General features: G+C 44.8%; 1 long non-coding RNA gene across 1 annotated transcript in view; it reads left to right on the forward strand.

Annotated features, from left to right (window-relative positions):
- The window catches only part of LOC129385275 (uncharacterized), an 89,672-nt gene that overhangs the window by 19,205 nt on the left and 51,728 nt on the right, over window positions 1-18,739 (forward strand). Inside the window, exon 2 of the long non-coding RNA XR_008612848.1 lies at window positions 17,171-17,298. This is a non-coding gene — a long non-coding RNA (uncharacterized lncRNA). The remainder of the gene's footprint in view (window positions 1-17,170; window positions 17,299-18,739) is intronic.

Genomic DNA, 18,739 nt, shown 5'->3' on the forward strand with positions numbered 1-18,739 from the left:
TTCAAGGAAAATGAAAGTGGACGAAAAAAAAAAGAAAATCCGCCTTCGTTCCACCCCATGAAAGTGGATGTATAGCTAAGGTGGTGCGAATGTTAGACGAGTATTGACCGCCCCAACTGACGTTAGACAACGTTACACAAGCGCCACCACCACAAGCGTCGTGCGCGCACGACTTGTGCGGAAGTGCACATCCTCATTCTTCTAGGCCGTACGCCAAGCGCAAGTGCCTAATTGAACTGAATTATTTAAAAAGAAATTGCGTCAGACAATGCTTAAACTACGACTTACACACAAGCTGCAAACATGATAGATTTGGATTGTTATTCGAATATAGAAGAAAACTTAGATCTATTACGCGGAAACTGAAAGACAAAACCATTTTCCAGCTGCTCTTTGAAGTCTGTTTGACTAGCCGGGGCCACTAGTTGGCGGTACAGTTAGCACAGCATACATCCTCTTTGTTGTAGGCCCTCCCAGCGCAAATGCGTTATTGTACCAATTGAGCTCCTCAAAATAAAATGTGTCAAAAAATGCGTAAAGTACGACTTACACACAATCTACAGACATGATAGCATCGGTCTGTAATTGGAATATACGAGGAAACATAATTTTGTTACCCGGAAACTTAAACACAAACCGCATTTCTAGCTGCCGTTTTTCAGGGTGAGCATGCCCTGAAAAATCCCGACCAACTAGAGGCTAACAGCTTCGCTGTACAACAACTTGTCACCGATAGGAGCCGAGCCCACAACCTTCGCATTATACGTGCGCTGCACTACAAATTGTGCCACGGCGGCGGATGTTAGACTGTCCACAATCTTGGGTACTTTTGTGTGTTCAACCCGGAAAGTGGGTTCGGCTATATATATATATATATATATATATATATAATATCCCTGAAAGTGGGTTCGGATATAAATATATATCAAATGCCTTCCACTTGCTTTCCTTGGCTTCGATAACGGGTGTCTTATAGTTGTAATTAACAAAAATTGGGCCCCTGGGTAGCCCTTTTTATCGTTCACAAGGATTTATATATAATAAAATGAGGTTTATTTTCGGAATATCCGGTTTGAACAGTTACGTCGGGCAGCACTCTCAACTGTAACTTCACCGTCGTCTTGTGTGAAAGCGATCACGATGCTGTTGCTGTTGGTGGTGTGCATCATCTTCAGTTGGTCTTCCTCATCACAATACCCCCAGGAGAAAAAGCAGCCATCCTGGCGTCTCAAGCAGTAGTGACCACGAGTGGCTCCCCGTGATGCTTCACGCTGTCTACGGGAACCATGTCGCGTCCACGACGGCGGCGGTCAGAGGGGAACATCAGTGGCTCGATGAGATGATCCACCGAGGACTTGCGCTGGACAATGCCATAAGGTCCATCGAGGCGAGAGAGAAATATCAAAGAGAGGCCATAAGCGTTCGAAGGCACTGAGAGCTAGACGAGGTCGCCGGGAGAGAAGGAAAGGTGCACCCGGTGGGCGTCACGGAGCGTTTTCTGGCACTGTTGCTCAGCGGTGGGGAAGGGGCGCGCTAACTTGCGGCACTCCTCGGCATGACGTGCTGCAGTCGTGTTGACATGCTGCACCCAGCACATCCACCGATTAAAATGAGGTTTATTGTCTAGAACAGGTGGCTTCAGCAGTTACGTCTGGCAGCGCTCTCAACCGTAATTTCAGCGTGGTCTTGCATGAAGCGATCACAATCCTGCTGCTGTTCGTGGTGTGGATCATCTTCAGTGGGTGTTTTTCACCTTCTTCGTCACAATATGAGTAAGAGAGATATATACAAAGCGGGAGAGAGGGAGAAAAGGTGCATAGAACGGCGGGGATGTTAACTAGAGGTAGTTCTGCTCGACTTCCCTGCACGGGTTGAAGAGATAAGAGGATAAAAAGACAAAGAAGTACAAATTAATTAAACTAAGTTAAACCACGTTCGCGATCATGCGGTGCTACCAAAAATAGGAAGTATTGTCAAAGTTTTTTGCATAGGCCTGCTGCCCTCAGGAACTTCACCAATGCAGATATAGATCTCAGTGCGGAGTTGCTCTGGATGTACGGCACTATAGAATGTCGAAGCACCTCAACCGTCTGGTCTAGGAAGTATGGAAAGCTCATCCATGCACCGCTTCATGTAGTGAGAAGGGTCAGGGGTTTACTGTCACGATGTTCGAGGCTATGTACAAAAAGCTATTTTTTTCGTCTCATGCAAGTGTCTTTTCGGCAAGTAAGTGTCAAAACGTTTTTACCATAACTATCATCCCTCTGTTCTAGCTGTACAAGTTCTTAAGAGGGCGTTTCTTTCTTCTTCTTCTTTCAGCTTACCTTTTATTTTCCGTATTTCCGTACGCATGTGAACGCTTGCCGTGAAATCTGAAGATTGATTGCCCTTTACAGCGGCCCGCCCTGCCATCTTTTCAGCGTCTCTATCACCGGTGTCACAAAGTGACGAGCGCGCTACTCCCTTGAAACGCAAGTAGGGGCAATCTTGCGGGATGCCTGGAGCACCGCCCTGGGCTGCTCTTCCCGCTCGGCACGCGAGCCCGAGAAAGAGCGCACGTCGCTCCGCCATCGAGGCGGCACTTCGCTGCGACGCTTCTCGCAACCGAGAAGCGAAGCAGCGCTGGTGTACTCCGGTTTCCAGCTCCCAGTACCGCCAAGTTCTCCGTCTTTACGCTCCGGAACTTTCACCCATAAGAGCCTTCTCTTTTCAAATCAGTAAACGCTTCAGGGCAAGTGCCCGCTTGATAAATGCCGGCGCAGCGCGAAGTGACATCTTGAACCCCAGAAGGGCCACGTTGTATGGCCTACTGGGATGCGCACACACCATTGAAGCCCATCAAGGGTCGTCGCCGCAACACGTTGCGAGCACATCGCAACAGACTTGAAGGGAAACCGGGTTTATGTTTTAAACCTTTTGGCACAGGCGTTGCGCTGCGCCGTTGTCGTGAAAGTTCACGCGCCGTCGCGTGAGCGTTGGAGTGTCGCGGAGCCTTGATGGCAAAGTTTCAAGCAGCAATTATATAAGGCCAGCAGACTTTCTTTTTCTCGATATCAGCAGGGATATCTATTCACCTCCTATCTGTCTAGGTCAAATGCACTTTATCCCTCTAAATTCACTAATATAATTATCTTCCTTCTTTCCTTTTCGTCTATCTTTCTTTCATGCCAGGTGTCTGCACTGAACGAAAGATGCTACGTCTTTGCTGCGTGCATTTTAATCAATATACAGGAGAAAATACGGCACACATAGCTTCAGTGATGGGCCAAAATGTCCCAAAAGCCCTAAATGGAACTTCATCTTCAAGTCTGCTCTATTATTAGATATCAGTATTTACTAAATATCATACTAAATATACTAAATATCAATATTTTTGTATCTGTATCTGTATCAATTTCTGCTGTTCAAGTTCATGAACTAGGAACCGTAATTGTCTCCAGCACCGGAGGAGGAAGACTTAAAATTGTGTGAGCTTATATCCCGTAACGGCTCAATTGTATACGAGGCAAGCCGTAGTGAAGGGCTCTAGATTAATTCTGACCACCTGGGTTTCTTTAACTTTCGCCCGAATCATGGTGCATGGGCGTTACGAACTCATGCGAACAACTGCTTCAACCATGTTCTTTTTTATAGTTATAAAATTAGATTATGTGACTTTACGTACCAAAACCACTTTCTGATTATTAAGCATGCCATAGTGGGGGTCTCCTGAAATTTCGACCACCTGGGGTTCTTTAACGTTTTAACGGGCCTTTTGTATCGTGTGCGTGAGGAATAACATGCCACATAGTTAAACGTGGCATCAGCATCTCGCATATCACTAACGCTGCCGAAAGGACTAAACAAGGCGGCTCGAAAAAGCCAAGATCCCTGCTCCACCAATTCTGCCACTCACACACTTAACAGTGTAGTCTTACTTTAACAGATTGGTGACGACTAACAAGCTCTATTAAACGTCGACACTTGCTGAACTAATCGGGGTCTCTAACGCAAGTCAACTGGGAATGAAATATCTTAGAGACACTTAATCACTCGGATATTTTCTCAAATAGCGATATTATGGTAGAGTTCTCGACTTTCAGTGGAGATTCCTTTTTCTTTTCAACAGTAGTTCTTAAAGCGTTAGCTTTTCTTAGCTCGTTCCTTAGTTTCGTGGTGGCGCCTTCCGCAGAGAGAGAGGGAGAGAGAAAGCTGCGCAAACTTTGGCAGTGTGCCAGAAGGTACTTATATTGGTGGAAGTGTAGGGGATGTCGGATGCACTTCCACCAATGACAGAGGAAAGCTCGGTAACGTGACGCAAACCGTCGTTCCCTGCAAAACCAACACATGGCGCTACCCTCTCTGCATTCCGGGTGGTGGAACCCCTTGATTGCGCCCGCAGTATCAGAAATTTTTCTGCGGCGTGGTAACGACCCCCTCCCCCCCCCCCCTTTCCCTGCGTGAGTCGGTGGCGGCGCGGGTGTTTGCCGCCCCGTTACGTTAACCGTGTGGTGTTTAACAGAGCGCCAGTGGTGGTGGCTCACTAGACGCGCTGTTGCGCGCCCGGCGGCGCCATCGTATGTTTAGAAAGCTGGCGAGCACTCGAGCATCAAAGAGGAGCACAGTACCTAAAACCAGAACGCTATAAAACATAATTTACTCTGAATTGTCATGGAATCAGCAAGACATTCAGACCACCAAGCGATTCCGTTTCAGCGAGCACGTGATATGGAGCGAAAACGACTAGCTAGGGTCACTGCCCAACGCTTAAACGCTCGCGTTACACATTAGTAACTATCGTGTGACCTTTCTTTCCATAATTTAATTAAATATTTTGTGTGGTTCTTCCCCATCGTCCTCTGTGTCCTTACAGCTTACTGGAAGCCTTATGTTTATTGGTACAAAAGAGGCGTGAGAATGAATTACTACATATCGAAGAAAATACGAAAAAGTCTAGAAACTTAACATAAGATAATTGCCGTCTATAACCAGAAAATATGAGCAAAAAGAGCGGGGGAATGTCTTGAGGAAACTGCAGACGTGAAACGAGACTGATTTATGGGTGGCCTCGCAACATGCGGTTCTCGCACTCTCATTGCCCTCTTCCGTGACGTCTTTCCTCCGTCTCCGACGATCGTGCTGTTCGGCGGGCAATTCATCGTTGCTTTGCTTGTTGCGAACGAGAGCGGTGCGCGTCGCAAATCAGGCCAAACAATGCACGCGTAATTAAACATGTCTCTAGCTGAATTTAGTAGCAGCCTTAGTAGTAAGCGAATCATGCGCAGAAACAATAAGTAATTTTCACACACCCGTTTTCTTCCTGCAGGTATGTGCCATTTTTATTAGTTTTTCTTACTTATAGCGAGAAAATAAAAAAAAGATACAAATTCGGACAGAGACCGAGTTACGTACTCCTCTACCGCGGTTCTTTCCAGTGGTGGCGCCTCTTGCTCTGCCCCTTGCTCTGCCCCTTGCTCTGCACTTCTTCACTATTCCGTTTATTTGCCTTACTTGACAGGCTCAGCCCAATTTTCAGCACATCCCATAAAAACGTTGGCAGACTCTCGGCGCTCGGAATCAAAGAAACAAACAAATTGCAACAACAATAACGGCGACGATGACAGCAACAGTCGTGGGTGTATATCAGAGATCAAGGACAACGATGGCGAAGAGTTCGTTGACGTCGAGTGCCCTCCAGGAAAGTCGCAACTGAGCTGTACAAAATAAGGACTCCGTTCGGGCGTATGCATAATCAGCATGTTGTGTGGCGCCAAATGATATCTCACTAGCCCTGTGATTATTTGGTTTAGTTATTACATCTTGTCATAAAGCAGATTTTTTTAACACCGCGACACAGAATGAAGTATAAGAGCACAAGACAGAGCGCTCTGTCCTGAGCTCTGTTCTGTGCTTCTTCTCATTGTCCTGTGTTCCGAAAATCTGCTGTGTGACATGGTATTTCATCCGTGTCAGCCTCTAACTTTTATAGATGCTTAGAAGGTGTTCTTACGTGCGTTGACTACAGGGCTCACGTAACAATTAGCCCTGAAGTTTATACACTGTAGTTATTCTCGACTGATAAAAGGTTGAACACACGTTGAGCGTACGTAGAGGTTCGCCAGCAGTGGCAGTGAGTCATTAACAAATGTTTAAAGCGGTCGGGACCTCCGTGTGTAGTAGTGCGATTGTTTTGATAAACTGCTGCAACCAACCTACACTTTTTCATACTCTATGAGTTTGATTCCTGATAATGCTAATCCAAGCAAGGGGAAACTTAATAGAAAGCCTTAGCTCGGGACCAAATCCAATTTCCGCATTCATATACATAAGCTTCTGTGAAACCACCGCTGGACCTATTTGAATGAAATTTTGTGCCTTTTAGGAATTGTGCTAAATTTTAGACACTCCAGGAAATCAAATATTCATTGGTACCTCAAATTGTAAATAGTGTTTGACAAAATTGACAAGCTCAAAAATTTAAGCATGATAACCACGAAATTTACGAATTCGTTACTCTGCAGCAAAAACAGATACCGCTGCAACTGCAGCAGTTAGAGCAACCTACCCTCCAACGCTTCTACGTGTAAACAAAAAGAACAATGACCCCAATAAGGACTTCTGGTATGTTCAATGCAATTTAAGACTCTATGACAACTATCGCCTCATAGAAACGTTGCATTTCTATAACATTAAAGATACCCATGCTTAACATTGCTTTCCGGATATTTTATCATCGGTGACCATACTCTCACAAACAATTAGCTTTTTTAAATGAAAAGAGGAGACATGAGTTTGGTCAGCTTAAAATCTAGGATAACAACAATTCTGATCATTGTGTATTAGACTGATTGCTCTGAGTGATCGACGATGCAGCAGATCAGGGTTTCGCCGTCTTATAATAGAAATGATGGCATGTTTTTAATATGAGATGTCGCATGCTCTATATTCGTTGAGTACCCAAGGCTATGGAAGAAAAACAAATATAACAACCTCGAGAATGTAAACCACAGTAGCATATGGTAATACGCAGCTTCCACCACCAGAAACTTCATGCGGGTTATGAAGTTCTTGTGTGTAAGTAAAGAAGATAAGGTAATCGCGAAATGTGTTCTCTGTAGGAATCAGCAAAGACTGGAGCGACATTCTGGGCATGGCGTGGTGTAGGGCTTGTCCCGGGCAATATCAATATATTATAGATGTTTGACTAATACAATGCAGTACTGTGGAAGGTATGGATGACATCTAGTCTGCAGCAGCATATTCGTCAAGCTATTTGCAAAAACGACTATAGGGACCGAGGTTATGTCCACTACAACAATGTGTGAGTCAGCGAGCAAAAGACCTGGGAACAACTCGGACTGATGGCAGAAGCAGAAGCTCTGTTTTTATTCTTCTTTTTTTTTCTAATCTCGATGCTCGCAGCACGAGGCACGAAACACGCGCCGGAGCGCGCCATATGTATAAGGCGGCCGAGAAGAAGATGGTGATGGCTGCTAGAGAGCTCCCTCCCTCCCCCCCCCCCTTTATTTTTTAGAAGAGCGGCGGTGCAGCGGTGCACCGGCGCCCAAGAAGCAGCCTCTGATTGGGCAGATCCATCGTTTCAGCGGTTGTAAAGTCGTTGAGAGCGGATAATAATGGCCAGATCGCTAGATAGGCTGGTTTGACCCTGTCTATATCACGTCCGCGTCACCACGTCATTGGGGCAGAGGTTAAGTGCACTACAACAATATGTGAGTCAACGAGCGAAAGACCTGAAAACCGTTCGGACTAAGGGCAGGAGCGAAGTTTTTTATTATCCTTCTTCCTTTTTAAAACGAAGCTTTCTTAGCCTCTTGTCCCTACTTTGCGGACACTGCTGTTAAGCTCTTCCCACGCGTGCCGTTTAGTTTCTTGCAACGCCACCAGATGGCGCTCGCCTCCGCGTGCTGGGAGGTGTAATTTGTGCGTAGGGTACGTGCTGTGCTTGCTTTCCTATGCGACAAAAAAATGCAGGTGCTGGGCTGTGGAGGTTGCGTGCTAGGCAGTGTGACAGTGTAAACATTACAGTCATCTATAGCCCGAAGAGAGCGCTTGGAGCTGGAGTCTCAACAGTGTGCTTGTCACGTATGCAGAAGGAGCACGTAAACACGCGCCCACAAAATGGCTCCAAAGCGTGCACTCAGCGTCGAGGACACCCAAGCTCGAAAGAGGCGTCGCGCGGAACAGGAGCGTTTTCGCTGCGCAACCAAACGTGGTGCAGACCAGGAATGTATCTATACAATGGATACATACAATTTTATAACAATTAATTGAATTGCATAGATCTCTATAATTCAATTAAAGTTCTACACTTCTACCACGATGCGATGTTCCATGTGATGCAATGATTATGCTCAATTATCAGAGATTATGAACAATGACGCATGACAACGCCTCAAGCAAACACGTCTCACGTGTCTGCGTGTTCTGTGGGATACGCAGACAAACAGCTGTGATGCACGCAAGGTAACGTTTAACATCAACTCACCACTCTCGTATTGGAGTAAACGCTGAAGAAATTGCACACTTGCCGCCAACATCACCGCTAATTATCATCACTCAAAGCAAACAGCATACGAAGCTTCGCTTGCATAGATTCGCACAGTGCGTGAGATCCGCATATTATTTTTCTCATCTCGCAGCTCGCGGTACGAGGCACGAGATACGCGGCCTGGAGCGGGCCATATATAAAAGGCGGCCGAGGAAGATGAGAATGGCTGCTAAATGACTAACGGGCGAATTGCCGCCGCCTAGGTCTTCTCGACCTTCGTCAACACATTGGCACTTATCAAACAGGAATCTCTTCTACGTGCGCGTAGCAATATCGTAAGATCTCTCTGAATCCCCCTCTACTCTTCGCCGGAATAGCTGCTGCGAACTTCGTGGTTGACCAATACTGCACGCACTCGGTGACACAGAATAGAGTGGCCATAACATGGGCGAGTATACCGACTTCTCACCTACTCGCACAGGAATAATCGCAATCACTGACGTAGCTGATTTTAGGCTCACGAAAGAGGCACGCCTGCTTTTTTAGCATACAGGGGCGCAGGCCGTGTCCACTGCACCACTGGACAGGGTTACCAGTGTCTGCGCGTCGGTAAGTCACAGTGCGATGATGTGTTCCACAGTGCCAATAAGATTTCATGAAAGCGCCGCAAGATTTGGACGCGGCTTTTGACAAATCAGCTGCGTCTGCACCTATTATAAGAAGCGGAACAGCGAAAAAGAAAGAAATCTGCAAACTTGATTGCCGTTAATTTTTCCTGAACGCAAGTTTAACACGCACATGAAGTACTCCAACGTTGTTTTCTTTTACAGAATTAATGGCTCAGAGCAGTGAGCTGTCAAGAAATAAGTGAGAGAAAGAGATAAGTTTTGGAATGCGAAAGTCACAGAGGTGAGTCAAAGGCGCATTCTTTTAGCCTACTCTGCGCTCGAGGAAGGGGAGAAAGGAGGAACAAGATTAGTGACGATGAAATCAGAGAGAAGAGGCAAAACGTATAAAGAGTAGAAGAAGGGAGGCCTGCTTAAGGCCGGCTTTCCCAAGATCCCCCCAAAAGAACATCTTTGACAAGAAAAAAACGTTGTTCTTGTTCACATGTTTTAGAACTTAGCTTGAAAATGGGAGGGAGTAAACTTGTTAACTGGGGCGCGAATTTCGTGTTACAATATATGTACTTTTCAAACAGTTTTCTTTCTTCTTGGGTAAAGTAGCGTTCCCTAACTTATAGCACCATTTGGTGAACGTTAGTCAATGTTCGTGCGCTTGCGTTGATGTGCGTATCGGGCTTCTTGATATTTTCTTCTTACCTTTCCTTTCATGTTTCGAAAAGTAACAGCGCTACACAGACAAGGGCATGGGCAAAGAAGAAAACGACACTTGCGCTGACTCACAACTGAACTTTATATTGAGGAATGTCGCATTCTTTAAAACGCGTTACCCAGGAAGTGAAATCTTGAGGGTCTGTCATAATCTGATCAACTGGGTAAAGGGTACTGATGAGGTGAAGAGAAAATCAAGAGATTCAACGCGCAATAAAAAAAGACCGGTGCTGGTGCCATATTTGCAGAAGTTTTCGCATTGCTTGAAAAACACGACTATAATAGGTAAGTGGTGCGTATGGTCATGTTCCCTCCCAGCAAACTTGCTACGATTTGTTTCCATTTGCACAAAAATTATTGGGCCATGGAAAAAAATGCAGTTTCTGTTCCGAGAAGTTAAACATGTATACCTTCGATGTAGATCGTAGATTTTTCGTTGCGTACAGGTTGCCACTGTTGTGCAGGAATGTTTACGTGGGCTAGACCGGTCGCTGTGTGAACATTAGATTAAAGGAGCACTTGTCATCATTAAGAGGTACGGGGGCTTTGCACTTGCCTTTGCACTGTGTAGAGTGGTGTGGGTGCCGACCGATAGTATAAAAAACGGTTTGTTCTGGTATAAGGATCAAACCACAAGGGAGCTTATGGAAGCCTTTTATATTGATAGGGAAGGGGAAAGGTGTTTTAGTAAGCCGTCTGTCGTTCTTAGTAACAAAGAGTTGAGACATATGCAAGAAAGTGTATCATGGTAGACTGTTGGTAAGTTTGAAGGGGGAGTCTTCTCTCGGCATTATTTTTATGTTTTATTTTTGTGACGCGCTTGTTTATTCCATGTATGGCTACACATGTCACCAGGATCGCTCCTGCTGCGCATGTACAGTCGCTTAGTTGTTGCTCTGTCGGCGCGTGCTTATAAATGTGACATTCCTCGAAATAAACTTCAGTTGTAAGTCAGCGCTAGTGTCGTGTTCTTTGTTTATGTGCTTGTCTGTTTAGCGCTGCTACTTTTCGACACATGAACTGCCACCAACTCACTCAAGTTTCCCTTCTAGTACAGCTCCTTTCCTTTCCTTATTTTTCCTTTAGCACAGAAATGAAATTTTAGCATAGCTGGCTCTAACGTGGCCTATCTTCACATACTTCTACATCTAATACCCGCCGTGGTTGCTTTGTGGCTATGGTCTTGGGATGCTAAGCACTCGGTTGCGGGATTGAATCCCGGTCACAGCGGCTGCATTTCGATGGGGGCGAAATGCGAAAACACCCGTGTACTTAGATTTAGGTGCACGTTAAAAAACTCCAGGTGGTCAATATTTCCGCAGTCCTCCCCTATGGCCTGCCTCATAATCATATCGCGGTTTTGGCACGTAAATACCACATAATCTAATCTTCTGCATCTAAATAAAAATAATATTATTTATCCTTGCAAGCAGCTGCAAGTGCGGTGATTCAGAGTAATGTTCCCGCCGAGTAATTGCCGACATCGAGGACCCACATTAACGTATCCAGGCGACCACGCCTAGACATTTATTATTCTCTCCGGGGTTTACAAAATGGTCGGCCTATATCCCTCAATGACCTCGCACAGTCAAGTTTCCCGATCATTCTTCCCAATTTAGCCGTCGACTGTGACACTTAGCACTCATTCAGTTGCCTGGCGAGAACGGTGTTCTATGTGTGGACGGCTCATACCGACTATAAGCGAACAGTCGCGTCATCACTGGTGGTCGCGAGCTAAGCGCGCTTCGCGTTGCTCACAGCTTGCAGGCCTCGAAAGCGAACAGCTGAAGTCGTGCGTTAAAAGTCATCAGGCAATCCCCGCGCTCAGGTTGTTTCGTAGGCCACACTGGAAGACGATAAAGTGTGCACGGCGGCGTTTGAAGGTGACGAATGGTCCTCGGTCGACCAAGTTGGTTGTGTGGAGTCGCAACTGTTTCTGAAAACACACGACGTCGTTCGTCACTGCAACCCACTTAAACGGTCATCGCGCACATTAAAATGCAGAGTGTGCTCAATGCGCGCAAGATTCACACCGGGTTAACAGCGTCCTAGACAGCGTGACAGATGCACGAAAGCGATGGCAGTGGGATGTATTGGCAACTAGCACGCGTCTTTGCTTCAATACTGCGCCCTGACCAGAGTTTGGGAGGACGCGCAGCAACAGATAAGTGACTGGTTCGTGTGACTCAACGCCCGCTAATGACAGGAGTGGATGGCGGGCCTACCGTCCTGGGCAAAGATATGCAAGGGCTGTCTTCTAAAGACCAATGTCAACACGCACACAGCTCAAGCGCCCTGCTGCCCTGTCAACATCGAGATTCCAGTAGTCAACCCTGTTCTACCGCTGCATTTGTCATGAAGACAACTTTGGCGAACATTCCCTGCTTCTGTTGTAACTTTTTATTTTCACCTCTCTATCTGTTCATCCCGTGAGTTAAGCCGCGATTTTTTATGGCGAAAATGATGTGTGTGGTTTTGAAGGATACGTTCCCTTTAGTCAGACAAGTACTCTGCTACAAGAATCTGTTGTGCTAGCGGTGGCGTAGCAGTGGCTGTACCGTTGCACTGCTGAGCACGAGGTTGCCGGTTCAATCCCGGCCGCGGCGGCCGCATTCGGCTGCATGGCGTCGGAATGCAAATCTGCCTGAATATCGTGCTTTGCGTGCAGGTTAAAGTTAATTACTCAGAATAATTCTGGTACCCTCGACTACCACGTCTTTCCTAAGACCCACTCTGCAGCTTCGGCAGGTTACCCCTTCCCATCCCAATTATTTATTTATTTATTTATTTATTTTGGCAGTGGTGACTGAGTCAAACTTGTAATATCTGTATGTACTTAAGACAGGCAGTTTACTTTCTAATTTTTTCTTTCTCTGCGCACGCATAACTTCAACATCGTGTGGAAGTTGAGCCAGTCGACTGTGCTACCAGGAATCGTTTGGTGAGAATACCACACATCAGCTGTGGCGGAAACGAATGGGAAAATCTTAAAGCACGCCGCGTTCTGTGCAGAACCTTTTCTACTGCTTCGCCGCTCTGACCCCTCGAATCGCATCAGTACGCACCAAGCTTTGCGTGACCGAGTGCGCGTAACCGATAACGCCTATGCCCCGACTTCGTAAATCTCGGTCTCTTCCCTCCCCTTTCCTTTATTCCGAGTGCGTTGAAAAGCAAACACAGGGTCATTTATTTTCTCTGAGCTGTCCCTAAAGCTTGGAACCCCACCCGAGTGTGTTCTTTCAGTGTTTGTGATGATGGGGCAACGTCCTTGGATGTTTCAGGATACTTGTGGCCTTGCCTCTCAGAACAGAGGCACACAGTAACGCTTCCACCGCGTTCGAGGCAAGATAGTTGAGATCCCCGCGCGGGAAAGCTAATGCCAATTTACGATCCCCCTCCCACAGTCGCTAACCTTTTACGTGGTGGGTGATGCTGCGCAGATGTGTGTACGTGCTGAGAGGTGGTTGCCTGCTCCTGTATCGCATCGGCCCGAGTCATTGGACATTATGTGGCACTGCGGTTGGCTTGATCTCGTAGTTTGTTTGCGCGCATAGATCTTCCTCCTCTTGCACTTAAATGCCTTAGTCCTGGTCCTGCTCGCAGTGCCGGATGGAGATCTCGTGATTGTTTTTCCGTTATATCCATTTTCTGTATACAGCTATAACAATGTCACAGGGTATGTCTCGGGCTTGGATGTATGAAGTGTGTTTTTCGTATATAGCTTTGGGTTAGAAAGTTTGAACTGGTTCAACTTTCTTTTGGTATTATATGACGAAAAGAGGGAGTTTCAATTGTATTACATGCGTATAAACCTGCTTTCTTGTTCCATAGCATTATAATAATATTATATCTTGATCAGATTATATCCGACGCCAAGCTTTTTTTTTTTTTTTGTCCACAGTGCCCCAACAACTTAGTGATGCCATGCAGCTTGACAACCAGACAAAAATTATCTCTCCTATTCAAGATTGTCCAGTTTTAGCTTTTCGCATTATTTCAAGGCATTTATCGCACCTTTGATGTGCCATTTCATCGACTATGCCTGGATGTGGTTTATGCCCGCCTCCCCTCCTACATAGGATCAAGAAGAGGTCGTCCGCTGCTTGTACTTGCTGTAAAAGTCCGAATGCGTCTGTGCAACACGTGCTCATCGAGTGCCCCCGCAATACCAGCGCCAGCGAGGGACCTCGCGCAATCGCTTGAACCGGCTGGATAGTTGTCCTTTATACGTGGAGATCTTTGCTCCCTGGTCATGCTCAGGAAAACAAACGTACGCTGTCACAGCTTTTCGTAACTTTTTATAGATAGTGACCTTATGCACTCTCTCTAAAATGCGATCGATCGTGAATGCACTCATATTCCTTCTTGGTGCCCGTTTATGTGCAGTTGTACTAATATTCGCTGCTGTTTTTGTATGTAGCAACATCTCTACAACACGTTGAATGTAATACATGTACTGATTTTTTTAGGGTAGTTTCTTCTAGTCTACTTTCATTTTTCTGCGTTCAAGGCTATTTTTGTTTTGTTTGTCACATAGTGCCTGCAAAGATAGTGACATTTCTGGTGAGGCGCGCTTCGATTGGGCGTTGGCGTGTTACCGATGCATTGCGCTCCGACAATGCCTATTGTACACCAGGATATGCCTCGGTTACTTGATGTTTTACACCCCAACTTATTTTCCTTTGTGCGCTTGTTTTCTTTCCCCTTTCTTGTCTTTTCGCTTGACATTTTTTAGTGGCTGGAGTTTATTTTTGATGATTGCAATGGCCGGTCCTTCTGTGGCTTACGTCTCCAGGATGCCATCATTTAATGAACAAGAACTACAAATTACATGCAGAGACTTGTGTGAAGCCCACTTGGGTCATATTTACTCATTTCAGTCGATACTTGCATTTTTTTTAACACCGACAGTTTTTCCGGTGGTATATGAGTGAAATTAAGTGAAATGGTGCGGGCAGTTCTCTTTTCAGAATTGTAGCAATAGTTTCCGAAAATGTCATATAATAGATTTATGTTTCTCGCCTCTATTTATTTATTTATTTATTTATCTTTAAGACAGAGGAGTTGAGGAGAGGCAGCCTGCTTTGTCTTATGCAGCAATGACTTAAATGGTGCACGCTTTACAGGGGCAAAAGAAATAACGTTTTTGTAAGGCTCGGTGATTTCGGCGTGTGTTTTCCAAATACTCACTATACTTCCGTACTCTAAGGACGGACGCCACGGATACATGCTTCGACAAGCGGCACAGAACACTCTTTCTCGTGGCCAAAGCAGCTTGGCGTGTTTCCATCCGCAGTTGCACTAGAAGAAACGGACGCATCAGAAACGCCACAATTGCAACACGTCACTGCGTATCACCACTGACAACGTAAACAAATAATATATGTATTACGTACTGCTTGTAAATATGCGTTTATAATGTACAGCCTTGTCTGTGATTCATTGAAAGTAGAATTCTTTCTTTGTGTAACATGCTGCTCTTTAATACTAATGCTATACCTCGAAAATCACACTTCATATGCACATGGCTCATGAGCGCCTCACACCAAGAATACTTCGCTTTACGTAGGTTTGAACTGGATGTGAGCCTGCCCGGTACTTTTTTTATTCCTGTCATCTTCCTGAAAATTCAGTTTCTTTTTTTCGGTGAATATACTTTTCTACGGGCCGTTTCATCGCCTTTTCTCGCCAAGAATCTAGCTCTCTAGTTGGCGCTCATCCGTATCGCATAACCGCAAACGCTGCTCTTCAACACTCTACTTGCATGCAGCATGCGCAATAGTAAAGTTTTCGAAACGAAATCTGAAGGATGGGCGCACTGTCATACGGCGACGTGAGTATGCAAAATTACTAGAGTGAATTTCATATTCAAAAACAAATAGAATCAAAGTTTATTTATAGCATTATACAAGTTCACAATTTCAACGCATAGTACAAAGAGAGAGAGAGACGGAGACAAAATATAAGCACGACCCCACGCTACCATCACAGAACTTCATCTTAGCAACTTTCCGAAGCACAACGAAAGGACGAAACACAAGAAACAATAGGGCGAGACGCTTACTGGAAAATGGAAATTTTGATTTTGAAATTATCTGGGGTGTCGTATCTCTCGCTTGTACAGAATGCGCGTGCTATCCCATGTTTAATGAAATAGAGCTTGCTTTCGGAAGTAATAACCACCTTACACGAGAATTAACAGAGGCCTATCATATTTAAAGAAGGAAGAGAGGTGCTTGTGTTAGTCACTCTTCTGTCTTGTTAAACGTAAGTAGTTTGCTTTTCCTGATTGTTAAGACGTCTGCATGGTCAGATTACTTTTTTTTTTACGATTAACATGAGGTTATCATTGATTGTTGCCTCTCCTCATGTGCGATCACATTATTGTGTATGTATGTGACGCGTGTATAATATAATTTTACAGAGAAGCTGCATATATAGCTAGCCTGCGGCGGTTGTGGATCTCCGTATGTCTACGCGTCGCGTCGACACGAAAAAAAATTGCGTCTCAAGTTTCTCGCGAATGGTCTGTAGCTCTCGATCTAATGTAGGCATCTTGGAATGATCATACTGAAATTGGCCACTAACACGACTCTATCATTATGCCGAGTTTTATTTACTGGCCGTAATTAGTTATTTGGCAATGAAGTTGTGAATCTTACAGAATTCTCGTCTGCTGTCCATAGATGGCCGTCTACTGAGGAAATTTGATCACAGAAAATGACTGTAACTCTTGTTTTATTGAAATCATCACGAAACAAATTATATGAAAATTAGCCACTAAGATGACTCTAACATTGCGCCGAGTTTCGTCTACTTTTCCTAGTTGCATAGTTCAAAGTGAAGTTGTAAATATTGTTCAGTTTCAGTCTGCTGTCAATACATGGGCTTCTATGGGAGGGAAACAGACAACCCCATTTTTGTAATAGTAATAATAATAATAATAACAATAATAATAATGCCTCTGTATACATATACGCGTCGACTGAGGTAAAACGTGCCACAGCTTCGCTGTTCGTCCTTCTTCACAAAGTGGAAGGGCTGATAAATTTCTTTTATTTTATTTTTCAGATGCGAGCAAGAACCTTGTCCTGTCGTTTCTTGTGTCTCGTTTTTCCTTGTGTAAGGTCGACTGAACGATGACGTAGAAGAAACAAATAAGCAGAGACAGCGTATCTGTTTCCTTCTACGTCCTTGTTCAGTCGCGCAAACGTATTCTATCATGCATTCAAACCAACTAGCCGGCCAACGTGTTTTAACCAAGTTCGTCCTTCCTATTGCGCTTTCAAAAGTTGTTAAGATGAACGTCAACCAATTAGTTTTGTTTTTACATCTTGCTATACCACAGAACGTGTCCACTTCATCCGCCACTGCGCCTGCAAAGCGAACACTGCAATGACATGGGCTTGGGCTACCCGAGACTCCTCTGCGCATACTCCTCCCTCTCCATGCTCCTCGTCTTCGTCACAGCGACAGGTAAGAGGGATGAAAAAAATCTGTAATGATTATTTGGAAGGCAGGCTAGGGCGTGACCTTGACGTCCTAAGGCTCCCTCTATCAAAACGCATGTAGTCTTGCAAATGCGCGGCAATCGTAGTTTTAGCTCTCAGGTAAATGTATTTATTTATTCAGGTTACCTTGCAGCCTCCTTGTAGGAGCAGAGCGTAAAGGGGACATTAACATGGTAATTATAACAACTAGCAACAAATACAGAAAAAAAATGATATATATGTGCGGTAAAATGCAAAGCGACAGTGAAAAAAGAAGGCAGCATAACACGCGAAAAAAATAACATGTGCTAAACTGTGTGCGACAATATGCTGATTATAAACACAGTGATCATGGTCAAGCGAGTATATATATTCACTAAAACAAGTTATACAAAACTTAACAAGAAATTACATTCAACAAGGAAAGAGACAAATGCCAGAGAACGTCAAAAACAAGTAAATTGGGCATTTGACAAGTATTGAACAGTTAGAACGCTCTTTAAGTATCAGATGTTAGTGCAGATGGTCATGGAATGCTTCGCGATCTGTAATGGAGACAATATCGTCAGGATGGTGGTTCCAAAATAAAATGGCATGCGGCAACGCTGATGAGTTAAATACTTGTGTTTTACTGAAGGTCAGCTTTATGCTAACGATATTGTGGAGCCGCCGATACATGCGCAGTGAGGTTTCCAAGGGTAGGACAGGTGGCCTGGTGTGGCTAATGTGTCAATGAAGCTAACATAAATTTGTCTTGACTCAATCATTTCGGTTAAAATTGAATTCGTGAAATAATTTCGGTGTCCTTTTTTGTTTTAATATTCTATTTTATATCTTTCTCTCTTTTTCGGTTTGTTTGCTTGCTTGCTTGTTTAAACCGGAAACGCTCAACCCTACGTATATGCTTCACAGTAACCCGTTGTTTTAATAACCTAGAACTTCCTCGTGAGGAGGTAGTCTCTTTTGTTCAGGATCATTGCTGGTTATGAGAAATCTGCGAAAGCATCGTCTCTGTCTTATTCACCGATGGCATAGCTGGTGCACGCGTCACAGGAACGAAATAAAGAACATCAGGCTTGTACATAACCAAGTATATGTAGTTATTACTTGTACTCAATAATTTTTTGGTAACCCTGTAATTTACCGATTACATTGTGTGCTCGATAACGCTCACTGTAATTCAATTACTTTTTTGAGTAATCAATTAAATGCAACCAGTTACATTTGTCTGCGAAACAAGCTATAACAGGCGGCGCAGTTTGACTACTTGAATTAGGCGGGAACAGCAGTGTCCAAAGGTATAAAAAGACGTGCATTGGTTACCTCCATTAGCACAATTATCGTTCTGCAGTGGAGCGTCAATAACCTGAACGCTACAGACTTGCAGATCTGCATGCCTTTCTTCGAAGTCTGGCCTCTCAGCTTTT

This window comes from Dermacentor andersoni, chromosome 7 (assembly GCF_023375885.2).
Source record: "Dermacentor andersoni chromosome 7, qqDerAnde1_hic_scaffold, whole genome shotgun sequence".
Taxonomy (NCBI): Eukaryota; Metazoa; Arthropoda; class Arachnida; order Ixodida; family Ixodidae; genus Dermacentor; species Dermacentor andersoni.